The sequence below is a fragment of the Caretta caretta genome, chromosome 8 (genome assembly GCF_965140235.1).
Source record: "Caretta caretta isolate rCarCar2 chromosome 8, rCarCar1.hap1, whole genome shotgun sequence".
Lineage (NCBI taxonomy): Eukaryota > Metazoa > Chordata > Testudines > Cheloniidae > Caretta > Caretta caretta.
Window position 1 is genome coordinate 12,297,078 of NC_134213.1, and position 9,304 is coordinate 12,306,381.

The following is a 9,304-nucleotide window of genomic DNA, read 5'->3' on the forward strand; positions in this document are numbered from 1 at the left end:
TATTTGGGCATAAGCTTTCATGGGCTAAAACCCACTTCATCAGATGCATGGAGTGGAAAATACAGTAGGCAGGTATATATATACACAGTACATAAAAAGATGGGAGTTGCCTTACCAAGTGGGGGGTCAGTGCTAACGAGAAAATTCAATTAAAGTTCTACTGTTGAGAATAGCCCAGTTCCACTTTAACTTAATTGTCTCATTAGCACTGACCCCCCACTTGGTAAGGCAACTCCCATCTTTTCATGTACTGTGTATATATACCATATTTTCCACTCCATGCATCTGATGAAATGGGTTTTAGCCCACGAAAGCTTATGCCCAAATAAATTTGTTAGTCTCTAAGGTGCCACAAGTACTCCTTGTTTTTGCTGACACAGACTAATATGGCTACCACTGTGAACAGAGTTATGAGTTATCATCCATAACAATTTTATTCTTCAAACATTAAACTACTCCTCACTAAATCCCTAAAGTAGATAATCTTCTCATCCCCATTTTATAGATAGGAAAGCTACTAGAGAGTAAACAATTTGCCCAAGGCTACAGCAGTGGCAAAAAAGAACTAAAATTCAGTTCCTACATCTGTTCTGAGCACTAGAACACTGTTTCTCGACAGCCGGTCCATGAGATCTCCCTGACACAGTTTATGAAGGCAGCAAGCTGGTCCCGGATATCAAAAAGGTTGAATAACACTGCACTAGACCATTCAATCCTCATAGCAACATGGACAAAAAATAACTGTTAAATCAATTTCTTACTCAAACCTTATCTGTTGCATACTTTTTGATCCATGCTAGAAGTTCTCCTCTAACTTCTATGTTAGCATGCAAATAGGGAAGTTCCATTAGTTTATTTGTGCAGTCTTTTTACACATAATTAGGGAAAATTCAACTGTTGTTTATTAGTGTGTTTCAGAGCAAATGCTATGCTAATGAGGAGGCTTAAAAACTTGCCAAGAGTGTGTCAGCTGATGCTGCCATAGAGATCAACAAGCATTTTACTATGGACTTAAATTGGATCAGGTCCAAATTCCTGCAATGAGAGAGAGGTGGCCCTGTGGCTATGACAAGATATTTTGATTGTATGGAAGCTTATACAGTACATGAGCACATAACATGCAGTTTATTTCAAAAGTGTGCTTCATTGTAGCACAATATCACAGTGCTAGACTCCAGCAGTGATGTGTGAAAGTAGCAGGGAATATTGTTTACAAACTTCCCAGCATGGTAGATATCAGGCCTCCCCCTTGAGCTATGGGAACTCAAGCCCTAGTTGCCTTTGGCCTTCCAAAGCTGAAATGCTGGCTTCAGTGGAGCACTAGCACAAATTTATTTGCCATCCTGATCAGACACGGTGGATGATTCAAGCACACGAAGCCAGCCAAAGGTAGGTTTATAAAGACAGTGAGCCAACCAGCTACAACCTGCTTTTTAAAATTCTATAAAGGAGGAACAGACAAGCACATGCTGCAAATTGAGCATGTCACTCCTCTTTTAGCAGAGCATCAAACCAGCAGTAAAGAGAAATTCGGTAATTTTCCTTTTTAGGGGGGGTGGAAGAGAGGGGGAAAAGGGGTGGCATTCTTGCCAGAGAGTCACCCCCATTTGGGTTGAGTGTAAAGATGAAATCTAAGGATTAGCTGCTACCTGAGTCCTTCAGTGACAGAGTAGCATTTGGACACTTTCCTTCGCTCCTATTTCCATTGTTCCTTAAAATTATCAGCAGCATACACAAGGTGGGAAAAAAGAAACTTGTTTATTAATGTTAACAAGAATACAGGCACAAATAAGGACAAGGAATATGGATTACAAGAATGAACTATGTCCACCATATCAAAGCAGGCAAAAGATTGTGTGCGCATATAAATGAATGCAGATGTCAAAAAACGTATTAAATAGAAAGAGACCTTGTCTTTATCAACTCCTATAGCTTTCAGACATTTTACCAACCATCTCTTACCTAATTTTGTTTCACGTAGGCAGTCTGAGTTTGGGAATTTTTCCACTTCCCATCCTGTAATCCTTCCTGAAAGAGAGAAGCATGTAAAGAATCCAGCCTGGAGTAGATTATCCAGGAAACCATATTTCTTCCTTATCATCACCTTGGTGAATTTTGGATAAGGAAAGTGTGATTTCCAGCCTGACAGCTATTTCTTTCCCAGATCTGGTTGAATGTGGGTTCCAGCCCTGACCTCTCACCCATCAGATACCAGCTTCTTCAAATAACTGCTGCTCTGCTTGGCATCAGGTCTGTCCCCAGTTATTTATATTGCAACCCCTCAAAGTAACAATTTAGATGTGTTGCTGAAATGGTATGAATTTCATCCCAGTGGAATTCTCTTCCTTCACAACAGAAGGGACAGGAGCTGTGTGTATATGTGAATTTACACACACATTAAACAAGAGAATGGGATAGTAATCTGTATTGTGAACCAAACAAAATATTCCCCTGAGAGGAGTTGGTACTCAGCACATATCCTACACAAGTCAGGATAAATATATTGCCCCAGTCTATGCATATATGTTTTTGGCAAGGCTATTATTAAAGTTGCCTAACAATTCCAATTATAAGACCCTGTTTTCAATTGCTTATAACTTTGCCAAGCTTAAACCATTTGAGCTGAAATTTTGCATGCAGGGTGTCAGCCTCAAGCTGATTACTAGTATTAAATTTCAGCCAAACTAGTCAAGCCATTTCCCTGAATGAGGCTAGGAAAAATTACATTGGTTTGCTCACATTAAAGAATTCTGGCAACCTTTTCTTTGAAAAGCTTTGGCACCCTCACGCCTTGGAGCAGGGACTTGAAATTCGTCAACGGGGTAGCCTTAGTGTCTAGGATAAGCCTTTTGTCATTCCCTGTGAAAATCTGCTGAAATCCATCCAAGTTACAAGCTTTAACAAATCAGTTTATATACCATGGGTGGGCAAACTTTTTGGCCCAAGGGCCACATCTGGGAATAGAAATTGCATGGCGGGCCATGAATGCTCACAAAATTGGGGTTGAGGTGCAGGAGGGAGTGAGGGCTCTGGTTGGGGGTGCGGGATCCAGGATAGGGCCAGAAATGAGGAGTTTAGGGTGTGGGAGGGGGCTCTGGGGCAGGGGGGTGGGGGCTCTGGGGTGGGGCTGGAGATGAGGAGTTTGGGGTGTAGGCGGGTGCTCTGGGCTGGCACCAAGAGGTTCGGAGGAAGGGAGGGAGGAGGATCAGGGCTATGGCAGGAGTGTGGGAAGGGGTGCAGGTGCCAGATGGGGGTCGGGGCTCTGGGGTGGGGCTGGGGATAAGAGATTTGGGGTGCAGGAGGGTGCTCCAGGCTGAAATCAAGGGGTTTGGAGGGCAGGAGGGGGATCAGGGATGGGGCAGGGGGTTGGGGCACAGGAGGGGCTCAGGCTCCCAGTGGCTCTTACCTCAAGTGGCTCCCGGAAGCAGTGCATGTCCCCTCTCCAGCTCCTACACAGAGGCGCAGCCAGGGGGCTCTGCACACTGCCCCATCCGCAGGCACCGCCCCAGCAGCTCCCACTGGAGTGCCGGAGGGGGCCATTAGAGTGCGCAGGAGACGGAGCAGGGAGGTGCAGCCCCCGACCCTGCTCCCCAGCTGCAGTGCCAGAGCAGGGCAAGTCCCAGACCCTGTTCCCCAGCGAGTTCGTGGACCAACTTAAAACGGCTCACGGGCCAGATCCAGCCCACAGGCCATAGTTTGCCCACCCATTATATATGCTCTATAGAGACTTTGATTTTAGAGCCAAATTCTCCAAATATTCCATACGGGGCATCTCCAGAAGCTGGAAATGGATCACTTGATGATTACCTGTTCTGTTCATTCCCTCCGAAGCACCTGGCATTGGTGACTGTTGGAAGACAGGATACTGGGCTAGATGGATCTTTGGTCTGACCCAGTACAGCCATTCTTATGTAGGGGCTGCTTTCCCTGCAATTGCAGTTCTGGGCTGCTGTGGGTTATGCCAGGTCTGGGCACCTGAGTAGGGAGACACTCTCTTCTATTCTCTCAAGGACACCCTCCACCACCATCTTTGCTGGGCCTGGGCAGCAGCAAAGAGGAAGCTGACTGATTTGAATGCAGAGAGAACAAAGCCATGGGAGGAGGAGTGGGGAGAAGACTAGATTGGGACAAAAAATGGTAGAAAGACTGGGACTGCAGGTTGGTGCGGGGGGGGAGGGGAGAGAGGAGAGAAATGGGGCTGGGATTGGGGAGGAAATGTGGGGGGCCTGGACATGGAAACTGAGAGCAGGGAGGGAGGAGAGATTGGATGAGGAGCAGGAATGGGGGAGACTGGGACAGAGAATAAGTTGGGCAGAGGGGGGCAAGGAGACAGATCTGATAAAGAAATGAGGTGTAGGGGAAGAACTGGGATTGGATTTATTATAACTTAATTTATTGTAATGTAATAGTTAAAACAATAAGGTCAAAATTAAATATTTCAGAATATTTAATTTGGAAAAAAAAATCTACTTTCAGATTTCAATTTTTAGTCCTGAATCAGAATGAAACAAAATTTAGAAATCTCTATTTCTATGGGAAGGAAATTTCGTTTTTTCGACAACTCTAGTTCCAATCCTGCTAATGACCCATGTCAATATGATACCACCTAATGGAATTTGTTGATTTTTTTCTGTTTGCTCTTTTAAAAACTTAGAAAATTACACACATACAAACCTACATTAAAAGAACAATACTGTATTAAGGTTGCAAAGTCAAGCACTCAAAAGTAAGGAAATGCCACACTTAAGATTGCTTGTGCAACTTTAAATTCAGCCCCCTTGTGCTTATGCATTATGACAGTCTAATTACAAAGGCAACTTCCTAATTTTTGAGTGCTTGATTTTACAATTATAATACTGTTCTTTTAATATAGATGTGTGTTTAATTATCTAAACATAATATTAATATAGAAAATACTTGAAACAGAGAGCACCAACCTATACATTGTTTACTATGCACATCACAAAGGACTAAATAATAAAACTCATTTTCACCATTCCAGAAAGTTTTATTCAATAATTAGAACAGGCTTTCGTGGTATGCAAGGTAAATATAATATACCATAAGGATCTGAGTCAAATCTTTATAACTGTTTTGACATAACACTTAGCAGTTCTACAAGGCTTTTCATCGTCAAAGTGCTTTAAAATAATTAATTAGTCCCTCCAGCACCCCTGCAAGGTAGGTAAGTAATTTTACTTCACGTTTATAGATGGGTAAATGAGGCGGACTTATTCCAAGGCCAGAGAGAGAATCTGGGCCAAAGCCACATTTAGAATTTAGGAGCTTCCTGGCTGCCAGTCCTATGTGCTTAGACTATGCCAGTCTCTCAAATATAAAACAATATTCAACCATAGGCAGAGATCCTAGTAAAAACAACAAGCAAAGCAACGAAGCAAGCCAGCCAAGCCTAGCCTTTATTTCTCACAATATAGCTTTAATGCTAGCTTTTGGAACATTCTTAATTTTGGTCTCAATGTGAAAGGCGGCTCTGCCTAGCCACCATCTCACCATGTTTAACATTTATTATTTCCATAAACTCACTTGAAATTATTTGTATTGCAGTACTACCTAGTGGCCCAGGTCAGGCATCAGGGCTCCATTGGGCTTCATACTGCACAAAAGCATAAAAAACAGCCCTGCCTCACAGAAAAGCTTGGTATCTCACCAAGTAAATAATGTCTTTCTTAAAACAAAAGGACAGTCACCACTTAGAAAACTCTCCCAAGATGTCCTACTTGTTTAACAGCCATCCAAACATTGCTTTGAGCAGTGTCAAAAAACTGACAATCCTGGAGTCTCTCAGCATGAATAAATCATAATGCGGTTCTGTCGTCAGCGACTCTGCACCTGGCATTATACACTGCCTGCATATTGAGGGAGCAGATTGCTTTGCAATTCAATTCATTATGTGGCAGAGAGAACACAATAGCCATGTGAGTGGTAAAGTAGCTCCCAGCACAGCTAAAAAGTCAGTATTGTTGTGTGATATAATTTATGAATGACTTTGTATTGTATACTTACGGTCTTATGGAAAATTAACAGAGTTACTCATTTTCCCCTAAGAATTGCATCTGAGAACTGATCTATACAGTAAGATGTGGTAGACTGCCTGGAGTCTGACTCACTCTGTTCTAAATATATCCAATCGCCTTGAAAGCCAGGTCACTTAGAACAACCAGACCAGTTTAAGTCAATCAAAACTGGCATTGGATAGCTTTTCTGAGTAAGAGCCACTATACTCCTTTGCATAGTCACAAGCTATAGTTTCTAAAATGATCCATCCCTATCCACATTTAGTGTTCTTAGAGTACTTATGACAGAGTAAAGTATTTAGACTGTCTACACCCACTCTGTCCCCAAAGTGCAGCTGCTTGGATAAGTATAGTCCCTCTTACTCCATAATTACTGACACCATAGGAGCAACACAGGTTTTTGGTATTTTTCTAAAGGGTTTCCCTAACAATGTAATTACCCACACTGGAATATAGCCAGGACACAAGAATGAACACACCACTCCTACAAAAACTACCATATTTAATGACTGGGACAGAAGGTTGGAATACTCCATCTTACACTCAAAGAGGATGGCTTTGCTTCTCTAACTTTATAACCATTCATGAGACTAACAGATTTCACCTGCCTACAAATATTTAATAGTCTTCTTCTTTACATTTGACTTTCAAATGACTTTTTCAGTGTAATATACAGACTATGAACGTTGGTATACCCACCACTTACTATTCCTTCCCCTTCCTTTGTATCTGTAAAGACCACATAATGTATTGTTTGTTTAAAACAGGCAAATATTTCAGTGCTATGGTTTTGGTTTTTTGTGAGAGTTTTAAATCTAATCTCAGAAGCCCAAAACTACACGAAAATAAACTGGTACATGCAGCACAACTCATGAGCAACTCTAAAATAACAAATTGTCATTCACATGCAGTGAAGGGAAAATCAAAAAGGAAGTACAACGGAAGTTTGCATAGTGTTGTTATAAACAATAGTATAAACAAAGCTTTTAATCTATTTATGTACTTATATGACACCCCTCCTCATGACTGTCATATTTAAGCATCAACATAAGGATAATTTCAAAGTTATGAAAACTACCTTGGCTACATTTTCCATTCAATAATAAAAGAGTTGCCGCTTCTCTATTTTCTGATAACTCGCAATAAAAGTGGGATTTTTTGTTAGGCTACAAATCTGCTGGCCCTTGCTTATAAAGAACACTTGGCCATTTATCACTAACAAATACAAGCATCAGTTTAGCAAATCCTGTACCGAAGAAAAAAATTAAGTCATATGGTGACATCCCTGCGGGGGTGAGGAGGTGGAGGGAGAAATCTGATGTAGTTAGAGGTCTTTCCCCTTTCTCTCTCTCTCTTTAAAAAGAGCTGAAAATATATAATGTAGGGGGCAAAAGGAAAATAAGAATGGATTTAAAATATAATCCATATAATAAATGGCATAACATTTGCAGTATCAAATTTAGGTCACTTGAAAACATGAATGAAGTAAAGTAGAAGGAAAAGCAGCATCCCTACATTCACAAGAGATGAGTTAATCTAAGGCCTTATTGAAAAGTAGCTCACAATACTGCCACTCCATCTTCTTTAGAAAGAGAACAACCAAGTTTCAGAATGGTGTAAAACAAGAATAAAATATTTGGTTTTAATGTATTGACTTTATTAATAAATATACATCCATATGGTGATGTAAATACAGATCATGAAGACTACTCCATTCCCATACACATAATTGCACATGAGTAGCTCAAGTTCATGGACATAAAAACAAACAGCATCTAAACAGGCTTTTTACAGCAGAGAACAGGGTGCGGATATTAGTTATTTATTGGGTAATTGACTCCTCCAAAATAACCTGTGGGAAAAGCAAACTGTGAAAGATTAAGGAATCAAAGTGGTCCAAATTACTACATGATACGCAAAAACTTCCTAACAATTTATCATATCATTATACTTTGCAAAAATTTTAAAACATAGATTTACCTACATGGGGAAAATAATTGCTAGAAAAAGGCTCTAGTGTGTCTACTAGAGTTCAAAAACACATTTAAGCAATTTTAAAATATATGTATTATAATAATAAAGGGAACAAACTTTTGTGATCAGAAATGAAGTTTGCAGTTCCAAGTTTTTATGCTTATGATCAACTGCTTTGTATTTTTAATTTTCTGTTGGAATAGCATTAAACTTTATTGTACATGTAATACAAAGAACAGCAGAATCACAGCTAACGTAACCTTCAGACAAATAACCTTGAATTGCTCTGCCTTTTAAAGCTCTTCAAAATGGAAAAAAAAAAGTGAAGTTCTGATATCAATTACTTAATATGTTGCAGATAAAGGTAATTCTTTCCCCAAACATATCACTCCATTGACTAGGTTTGGTTTTGTCCTGACTGAATCCAAAGAAAACTTCCAGACAAAATGAAACTGTATTATTTCAGAACAAAGATATTTAATGGTTCTTGATATATGAAGTTGTGTGTGATTAATTAAAAGCAAATACGATGTATAAAGAATGTGTTGTTTTAATGACAGAGCTAACAGTTGATATTTAAAAATTCCACTTTAGTATTAAAAGTTAGCCACCTTCTGATAGATCTTTTTCCTGCCAATATGTGCTGCTAGCATTCTGAAAATGTACAGTGCAAAACTTCAAAAATAGTAGCAAAATTATTGAATTCTAAAGTTTATGTAATTTTAATTAGAAATTGAACAGCAGTTACGGGATGTATTTTAAACAGTGGCCTTTGAGTTGTCTCCCTATTACTTAGGTTTCACTTATGTATAAATAAGACATTAGAAATGTGATATTTAAAAAAAAAGCATTAAAAACACAAACTTGACATATAGATCATTTTTCTCAACAGTGTTAATACATAACAGTAACCCTATCTTATGAAGAGCAGAATTGTTGTACATAATATAAAATTAGCGATTTACCTTACAAATAATGTTTTCATACTATAGTGGAAAAGGCCAGTTTTCCCACTGATAATATCAAAGTATAGGCATCAACATGCTGTTTCAGTGTTTGTCATGACAACAGACAGTGTTACAAAAAAAGCACAATATATTTTGTAGGTTATCTATAATAGGAAAAGCAAAAACATTTGAAGATTCCATTCGTATTTCACTTTGACTTCTTGACTTCTCTCTCTTTCTCTTACAGCATGACACCAGTAAACTGCAGTTATGGATAAAATAAACCAGAATGAGGAAGTGCCCAGCATTGCACTTTCTGGTCTCATTGCCAAATCCAAGGTGCCAAGT